Source organism: Periophthalmus magnuspinnatus, chromosome 10 (assembly GCF_009829125.3).
Source record: "Periophthalmus magnuspinnatus isolate fPerMag1 chromosome 10, fPerMag1.2.pri, whole genome shotgun sequence".
NCBI classification, from domain to species: Eukaryota; Metazoa; Chordata; class Actinopteri; order Gobiiformes; family Gobiidae; genus Periophthalmus; species Periophthalmus magnuspinnatus.
Window position 1 is genome coordinate 31,892,301 of NC_047135.1, and position 10,193 is coordinate 31,902,493.

Sequence of the window (10,193 nt, forward strand, 5' to 3'; positions counted from 1 at the left end):
GTTTATTAACACCAACATATCTACCTAGTCATAGTTGTCTGGGTGCGGCAGATCAGGAAGAGGTACTGATACAGAACAGGACTGAAAATACTGCTGGGTGTACCTGTAAAGTGGCTTATCCTTAGAAACTATGCCAAGAGTTCCCTCCAGACCACAGCAAAGCATTTGGGGTAGTACTCGTGACAGCACATTTGGCATTGCTCTGCTATGCCATTTATCAAAGGAATCTGTAAGGAGAGAGTCGAGGGATCCTGCTCCGTATGTTATCATGCATTTTAGTAGCTTGTTCCTTTCATGTTCCTTTCATGTTCATCACTGTAGATTTGGGGTTAAAGGGGGAATCCCAGTGCTGTTTTACTGCAGTGGATGGACTCAGGTTTTACGTAACAAGGAGAAAGAGCCAGACAAGCTGCTCCCACCTCTGTTTTTTATGCAGTCAAGTAATAAGCCAGGCAAGGCACATTTAATATTTATAAGTCTGCAGCATCAGTTTGTCTGCATGCTACATTAGTTCATGAGGCCTACCAGGCTCCTGCTTACAGCCCAAATCAGGTTAAGATCACACACTACCTTTCATGAAGTGCACAGCTCCATCAGTCAGTCCCTCTTATTATCTCTGTTTGATTTTTGCAGAAACAGCAGTATTATGTTCTTATGGTCATTTTGTCATATTCCAAGTCTTGATTCACTCATTAAATTCACTGGTGATTTACTGGAGCAACAAAACATAACACTCACACATGACTGTGTGAAGTACCTTGACATTAAGCATGTGCCAGGCAGACAAGCCAATAAAATGTCACTTTAAATATGCAGACCATAAAAGTAGGCTCATAAAACAATAGTTCATTGTGATGGTTATAACATCACACAGACTTGACATTTAGTCAGTGTGCATGTTACAAAGGCCACACTAACAACTCATATTCAGGCAACCCACAAAATGAGCCAGACACATGAGCACAGTTTGTGTGAAGTATGTTGTATGTTATGCAGTTTGTTTGGCCCTTACCTCGCCCATCTCTCTTTATAGTCGCTGCGTTTGACTCAAACCTTGCACCGTACAAGCCCATCTTCTTTTATGTGGCCATTTATGTGGGAAAAAACGCTTCTCTTTGCTCATTGTTATAAAGTAGCATTGAGTGCACTTGTCAATAGTAGGACTTGTGGTTGGAAGTAATAATGCAGATGTTTGGAGAAGTGTGGATTACGCTTCATTTAAAAGCCCAGCCTGAGGCTCACATGACCCAGCAAGCCAATATATACAGACACTGATATCGACTTGTGGCCCATTATGTGCTGTGTTCAACAGTCCTCAATCAGACATCTACTAAGACTAATGTGCCTTTAGGCTTCAGGTCTTTAAGCATTTTCTATTTGTAATGCAAAAAATACATATATATAATATCTAAAGGTTTTTATCTTTAAATGTTTACATGTTTACAGACTTCTCTGATGTTTGAAAATGCTCTGTACATTATTTGACTGTGATGCAGTTCTTGTGGGTGGAGAAAATCCAACTACAGTATGACATATTAGTTAGTCAGTATTTGCATTTACAAGCTCGAAGTTTGTACTGTCTGCCAGTCTCAGCGGGGGTTGGCAACAGGAAGACACCATCTACTGTTCATCAGTACCAGTATTTTGTGCATATTTGTACAAAATATAGATGGCACATAAACAATTTTATTAGTTATTCAGGTGTGTAAAACCCATTTGTACATGTCAAGCACAAAACAGACAGTTCCCAGTTAATTGCTTTGAACCAGTAGAACTGACCCAGCCCTGAACTCATCCTGGAGGACTGTGAGCCTGCTGTTTACTGGGCAATGACTTTTAAAGTATTTTAGGGAAACAAAATCTATTTAAAAATACTATGTTACATTATGACATCACAGGAATGCGTCTATTGTGACATAATATAATAAAATAACATGTGTAACACAGTGTCATTCTCTAAACCAGCGCTGTATCGTGTCTGAACAGGGTGTGGCTCTTTGGTATTGAGAGCTGAAGTATTTACAAGATTATGCAGAATTATCTCCCTGAAATGCACAGAAAGAATCAGTGTGTTGTTGCAAAATCCAAACGAGAGAAGCCTTCATTAAATGAAGCTGTTCACATTGAGAGCATGGGGGTGACAGTTAAGTTCATTTCAGACCCGTGCAAAGTCACTATAGCCCATCAGGGACACCAGCAACAGCAGCATCATCTGATAAGGCTGGACAACTGAAAAAGGCTGAATTTCAAGGGGTGGGGGTTTGTAGTACAAGAAGTCCACACAATACACTGGTTTCTATGGTTACAGAGGAGTTGTGGCTTTGGGGGTGTCTGTGTGCGATGGGAGGCGGGCAGCTGGTTGCCATGGAGACGGGGGAGTTGTGGCTTTGGGGTGTCTGTCTGTGTGCGATGGGAGGCAGGCAGCTGGTTGGTTAAACAGCAGCAGATGGGTCATTGCAGGTTTCCAAGAACAGTTAGGCGCATGGAGCATCCTGCCAACATGTGTGATATCGTCCCATCATCATTACATACACCAGCAGACACCAGCAGACAGCCCGCGGAGGGGGGGAGCACACGGGGTATAACAGGATTTTAGCCTTTTATGTGGCAGCGTTAGCACACAACACAGAACAAAAAGGCCTGAGCAGATTTATGCAATAATGTGATGATGTATGTTACAGACAAGAGGGTTTTGACATAGGAGATAAAGGACTAAATGACAAGACACATGAAAGGTAACGCACACGCCATTAAAGACACATAAACATATCAGGAAAAGACCTCGGATCATTGTGTATAGTTTATAGAATTTGCATCAGCTCAAAAGGTAATCAAACACATCAACCAGAATTGGTGAAAAATGAAATGAACTGATCTATTTAAATGGTCACATGCGATGGTTTGGTATAATGAGGCAGTTCTCTCATGACTGGGTGATTTTGCTGTGCCAAGACCAGCACATTTTATAACACGTCTTCTGTGGTGGTTGTAACTGGCTCACTATCAAGCCATTAGCTGGTGCATCATCTGATCTCCACCAAATACTGAATGCCCCTCCTCTGTGACAAAGACCACACTGCAAAACCCTGCTTTCATCCGGATACGCAGGAGGAGTGTGTGCCTAAAATAAACACTACATTTTATATGCAAATGAATGTGTGTAATAAAAACAATTAGCCATGATAACAAAATGAACATGTTATTTATAATGCTTCATTTAAAATAGCCAATGCCATTTTGTTCTTTCATTCCTTATTTTCCCCAGGCGTCCTTTTTGTGCAGTTACCGAGACGACCGTAATTAAAGTCCACCACCGCGGCACTGTTTCCAATTAGAGCTTGGCCCACAACCAAGTGCAGTAACGCCAACTGGTATCTGAGCCATTTATACTGTATATGACAGACAGAAGAGCTGTTTGGTGCCATGCAGAGACGCACGGTCATTCTGAGGCTGAAGCTGTCTGCTGATACAGAGGAGGAGCGTGGAGTGTCCTAGGAGTGTTACGGTGGAAATGGGATGGCCTCCATAATAAGTAGGCTCTGCTCGGATGGGACCACTTGGAGCACTGCCAACAGATGACTGTACAGATGTCAGAGAATGCAGTTGGTATCAGCTAAAGGTAGCGTAGGATGAACTTTTCCTGGTAAAAAAAAAAAAAAAGAGTAGAACAATAATCACAACTCCACGAGGGTTCCCAGCGCCTTCACTGGCATAAATAGATTGGCTGCAGGGAGTAATGAATATTTTGTTCAGATATTTATTGGTAAATGGTCATATTTTTATATAGTGTTTTTCCACCTTTAAGACAATCAAAGCACTTCACATCAAGGAACCACTCACCTGTTCACACACTCATTCATGCACCAGTGTACACAGACACCAATGGGCAAGGAGAGGTAAGTGTCTTGCCCATGGACACAACAGTAATCATGTGAGGATTTTGCTGGAATCACACTGCCAATCTGTGGGTTAATGGATCTGATAAGTGATATTTTTAGGTCAAGAGCAGGATTCAAACTGCCAGCCTTTGGATCCGTGGACAAACACTCTACCAACTGAGCTACTGAGTGAAATATTACTACTTATTATAATATTTGTCTTTCCAACTACCACTTTATGACTTTAACTGGCCCAAATTAGGGCTAAACCAGGTCTAAAATGAGACTAAACCATGGATAAAGCAGTTCTAAATAGTGATTAACAAAAAGTGCAAAAACATGAAAAAGATTTTGCTCTAAATAAAACAAATACTCAAACAGCCTACGGCACATATCACCAGAGGCGAGAAATTACATGTAATGAATAAAAGATTTGCTACGTAATCTTAGCATGCCCTTTAAATATTGTGTGTGTGAAATTGTGTATGTACATCAACCAAAACCCCAGGTCTGCCCGTAATCTCACACACAGTACAAGCAGCGCATCCGTGCCACTGTTCTTTCCCATCATGCATCTCATCCATCATGGCCCTCATGTAAAGCAGGGGGAACGGGAGCAACAGCGGTATTAGGTCCATTAGAATATTTCATTTCCTGTGGCAGGTCAAATGAAAATGTATTGCCGTTATTAATAATGTGCTTCCCGGCTCCAAAAACGGCAGCCCGGTGACAGAGATGGAGGAGGCTGGGTGTATTAGGCTGAGAATTACTCCACACTCCTCAGACTGGGCTCAAGTGTATTCCTCCAGAGCTGCACATATTGTAGTATTTCCAAGATGAATTGGTACATGCAAAAGCTATTCCCCTAAATGTGTAGAGAGCAAAATGACAGTATGTAGTCCATGTATTGATTCTCACCCCGAGATAACACACAATACGTCTGTGCTCTGCCATGTGTTTCCATACTCTCATAAATCACAGGCTGTAATTGCCCTCTGCAGGAATAATTTAGCACCAACTAGAACACAGCCGATCCAATCATGTAACACAATCAATAATGTAATCAGCACTTAACAAGACAACTCGCTTTTGTATTGAGAGACATTGAAATGATACATATCGACAACTATCTAACTATAAAATAAGTACTTTTGTATGTCCTCAATTGTATTTGTCATATGTAGTGGTGGTTGAAAAGAAGAACAGAATAAACATTGCCATGCGGTGGTGAAAATACAGAAGAAATGTGTTTCTTATTTGAAGATATAAAAGATGAAGGGTTTTGTAAATTATATTTATGTATTATTTTGAAACTAATAAAAGGCAAATAAGTTAACTAATGTCTGAAACCAAAGGAATAGTTAAAAATGCTTTCTACAAATACTCGACTCTGGTTGCAGACAGGATGCTACAGTGTGGGAAATATAACCCTCTAAAGCAGCTGGGGTGAGCATTGAACAGGCCGAACATGATCTCTGAGCTCTGCAGACACAGTGTAGATAATATGAGGTCTGAAAACGCTGAAGCTGACTGACAACAGCACCACAGGAAATCTGGCTTTACTCAAATGGGCATCACTTAAATGGCCACACATGTGCTGGGCTATAATCATCATCAACATGAGTTATTTTTCTCTCTCTAAGAGCGTGTTATCTGTGGACAAACACTCCTCTTAAAAGAATCTCTTAACATATGATCTGTGTCAGCACCATGAGACTGAATTTGAGGGAGGAAACCCCTTGGCTCCTCCATTCATTCTAAAGGCTGACAATAGTGTTAAGTCAACAGCCTTTGTATGTCCCATAATGCTGTGTGCTTACAGTAGGTGGTGTCTGTAGAATACATGTGTGTTTGTGTGCATGTGTCAGACAGGGCAGTCCTACTGCACTAATGGTTTAAATGCCTCCCTGGTGAGCCCCCGCAGCCCCCTGGAGAGGGGCACACTCTGAGTCAGGGAGCACAAAGGCACAGGCCTGTCTCTGCACACACACGGGCCACTGCTGAGCTGACGGCTGTTGGCCTCATGGTGATTACCTCCCCAGGGGGTCCACATTGTGGGCCCAGAGACCCACAAATTCACCTTTACATACCCTCCTGGAGCGCCGCACCAGGGGGTCCCAGCACACCAATGTCCATCAGAGCTGCGGAGTGGAGCAGCCTGAATCAGTGCAGAAGAGGCCTTCACTGGCTTTTCATTGGGATAAGTTACAGGTTTATTCAGCATTTCCCTATCATTCATAAAGTGTGTCAATACCTGCTGTGCGTAAGTGCAAACCACTTATTAACCTATCAATCTTTTCTTTTCCAAAACATGGGCTCTGTTCTCTCATCACCTTTCCCCATTGTGTGTATCACTTATGCAGGATGTCAGTCAGGAGCACTGAAGTTAAAAACAATGCTTTGTGTATAATTGTACTCGTCTTTGCTGATAGCAGCTGTTAAGCCTCTAACTGCAGAGCGCACACAGCATACGTACAAAGATGTCTTCTCTCTCCAGTTGACCTACAAACAACCACATGCATATTTTAAACAATATGTTGAGCTTGTTGACGCTCACAATGGAAGCTGAGTACAGTATGCATACCAAGTCCCACACATTCATCCCACAGACGGAGCCTAACCAAATACATCCAAGAGGCTTTCACTCTCCACAGTGAGAGCCCATAATGTGTGATAGTAAAACGGTGCCTAAAGTGTGCACGAGCAGGCGGCACAGTGGCACAGGGGTCTTGTGGCAGTCGTGAGGCAGACTGCTTGGTTCTGATCGGGGTCAGCGTGGCAGACCAGAGCCTCCTCAACGGAGTGACGCCCACCAAGATATGCTGCTGTCATGGAGACCGCAGCAAATTCTGTTTCTGTCTTTAAGCCTGTGGAGACAAATATATACACTGTCTTATATTATGGTCTTTGTATATCCAGAACAGTGTAACTTTATCAAATACTGCTGCTCTGGTGTAGAGGTAGAGGTTGTACATGTTTCAAACAACTATACAGTCAATAGTATTTGTAATGTCAGATAAAGCAAATACAGAGGTAGGTTTGTGTCTTCACAGTGATTAGAATATGTCTGTCTACATGATGCAAGAAGAATATTTTCTCTAAAGATAACAGGAACTATGGTAAACCCCAAAACTTAACTGCATGTTTAAACCACATTTGACTTGATTGATCTAACTACAGGGCATCTGCTACAAAGAATACGATTATTTATGCACAATGTCTCGATTACAAACCATTTGACTTTTCTAAGCCAGTAGTTCAGAAGTCGTGATGGTGCTGTTTTGACCTGGGACATTATTAAATCAATACCAGACTGACCCGATAACCTTATTGAAAACTCTTGATTGGGAAAATATGACCTAGTTATACTGAAGCTTGAGACACGGAACATCATCATACGTTTTGTTTTTCCAAATGGCTTTTTAAGTACAGGTGATGGTATAGTTGTGTGTGCAGGGTAATGAGGTGTATCCAGGTGCAGAGGGGAGCGCTCTCTGGAGACATATATGAGCTTCTATTAATGATCACAGTCAGACACCTCTGCTGCTAATGCCACAGGAGACGGGCTGCACTGTCACTGCTCTAATTGGTTGTGAGCTGCCTTTCTAATGGTTAGAATGTACACGCTTGTCTTCAACTGGACCCAAAAGTTTAGTCTTGTCCTTTTACACTCTGCACTGTCGAAGTCAGAAAGAATCAAAACATTTCGTAGGTCCCTCCTGCCATTACTGGGGGTCAACACGGCTTCTACTTCCCCCCCATCACATCTAGACCGGACAGTATTTTCAACCAGCTGCTACTTGTGAAGGTTGCAGTGATATATATGCACTTTATTTTGAACAAATTAGCATGTTAAGACATAAAACAGTGTCAAGAGCGTCAAGGTGAGTGAATGTAAGTTGTTAAAAAAATGAGGCCAGATGGAGAAGTCACTGCTGTTATCATTAATTCATGTCACCAGGACAACATCCGCAGGATCTGTCATCAAGGGAGACAGAGAGCGGAAAGAGAGAGTGAGGTGTGGTCAGACAAACTGTGGCAGAGGAGGTGATGACAGAGCTACCCCTGAATGATAGTACTTTAAAATCTCCAAAAGTCACATTTAACAATAACTAAGATAACTATGACTGAAATGCCCTCTCTTTTTGTAGACATTGTTGTACGTGAAGTTAGACTCTTCTGGAATTCACAGGGTTCTCATGTTTCAGTCTCCTCTCAGATGTTACGACGTGAACCCTGAATCCTACTTTTGAAACATACATCGCAAATCACAAAAAAATACTCTGAAAAATTGCAGTCTGCTTTTTTTCCAAACATTGTGCCACCCTCTGTGTGAATGTGTATTGGCACAAATGGCACATATGCTCCAGTGATTCACCGTTCTGACAGAGGGAGCTGCTAAATCTGACTTTCTGTGACAATGCAGCCGGATAGTAAATCAGTGGCATTAAAACGTCCTCGGTGCAGTCTGTGGTTGAACATAAGAAGAATAATACGCATGACTTTCTCAAAGAGACACCGTGGCCTCCATGTCTGTGTGCTTCCTGCGTGTGATTTAAAACAGTCACGCTTCTTAACCTCTCCCCTGCCTCTGCTAACCTTTGCCAGCACCAGCACTTAACCCCACGTCTCCCCTCTCTCCCAAGACGACCCCGCGGAGGTGCATGTGTCATAAGTCATAAACATGGTCAAAACTTTTCCTTTTTTTTTTCAGACTGATAGCACCAAAATGATCTCTAAATATAAGCAGGACCATAGTGTCAAGTCTATGTGGGACATTGTTGAGGCAGAGTGCACAGTATAGTTCTTATCAGCAGCAGCACACTCCTGTCTACTCCTCGCTCAGACTCAGTGTAGTTATGTAAGCCGAGAGAGCCAGGTCTGTGGAGGCTGCAGCGTTGGATGGCGTTCTCCTGATATGTGTCTTATTTAGAAATACAAAAACTTATGTAGTGCCGTGTGGAAATGTGGAATCAAACCAAACGTGTACCTCCACTTACAGACAACTTCTCAAATCAAAGTAGACAAGAGTAGAAATGTTAATAAATAAACAAATTATACTTTTAGGTAGCCGTTTTAGTATTTTTTTTTATGAATATTGATGTAAGATGTAATATTGATGCAAGACAAACCAAGTCCCAGGAGTCACATTTTTAAATCACACTGTTTTCTCAACAAAAATGTAAAAAAAAGAACTGTGATAAACCATTTTCTGCAATTATAAAAGAGTTCAGTTACCATATGACCCTCTAGCAGTGTCACAGTAAAAAGCTGCCATCAAGGCCACAGCTAAAATCTTCATAAATGAGCTGTTTGTTGTTGGGAAATTCAACCCTTTTAGACTTATGCTGATTGGTAGCGTCTTTTAAACAGATACAGATTCGTTCAGTGCAGTTATAGAGATGTCAAACTGCTAGAATTATTTTTTATTGAGTTTCTGCATAAAAATAGCCTTGCTTCTTCCTGTCATGTTGTGGCTGTATTTGTTGGAGCCATCTCACAGTGACACACATCATTATATCCAGTGGTAGGAGGTTTGGCTGTCCTCACTTGCCTTGTTTTGCGCTGGCTCTGCTCAGTGCTCAGTCAGCTCCTATGTCAGAGAAAGCAGCGCTCCAGTCCTCAGTGGAGCAGCTAATCTTACTTTACTCCAGCCTGTGCAGTAGTAAAACGCCCTGGGGTGGTGTGACTCTTCACTGCACATCTCCTCCACAGTTAGCCTCATCGCTTCAGTGTATTCCTCCACCAGCTTCCTGCATTAAGACCTCAGGAGACACGGCCACAGCTCGAATGAGTGCTTTTACGAAGTGATCCGGAGGTTAACCCACAACTGAGGGTATTCCCGGTGGAGTCGTTGCTGACCAGTTCACATCTCGACTCCAAAGACACAGGAATGAAACGACCTTATTAAAGACACTAAGAGATTGGTTCAAACAAAACAGACTCCAATGGTTTATTTTGCCTGAAGAGATGCACACTTGATCTTATAGATTTAAATCCTTTCAGGTGACAACAATCATGTAATGGCAGCACTTTTTGAAGCCTCTTGTTTTTTTTTTTTTCTAGACTTTTTAATTTTTTAGATTTCTAGAGTTTAATTAATTTTTTTTAATTTATTTTATTTATTTATTTATTTATTTATTTATTTATTTATTTATTTATTTATTTATTTATTTATTTATTTATTTATTTATTTATTTATTTATTTATTTATTTATTTATTTATTTATTCATTTATTTATTGGAGTATAGGCCTAATAATCACAGAGATATTCCCACAAATCAGCAAATTGACAGTTAAAAATAAAAAAATCT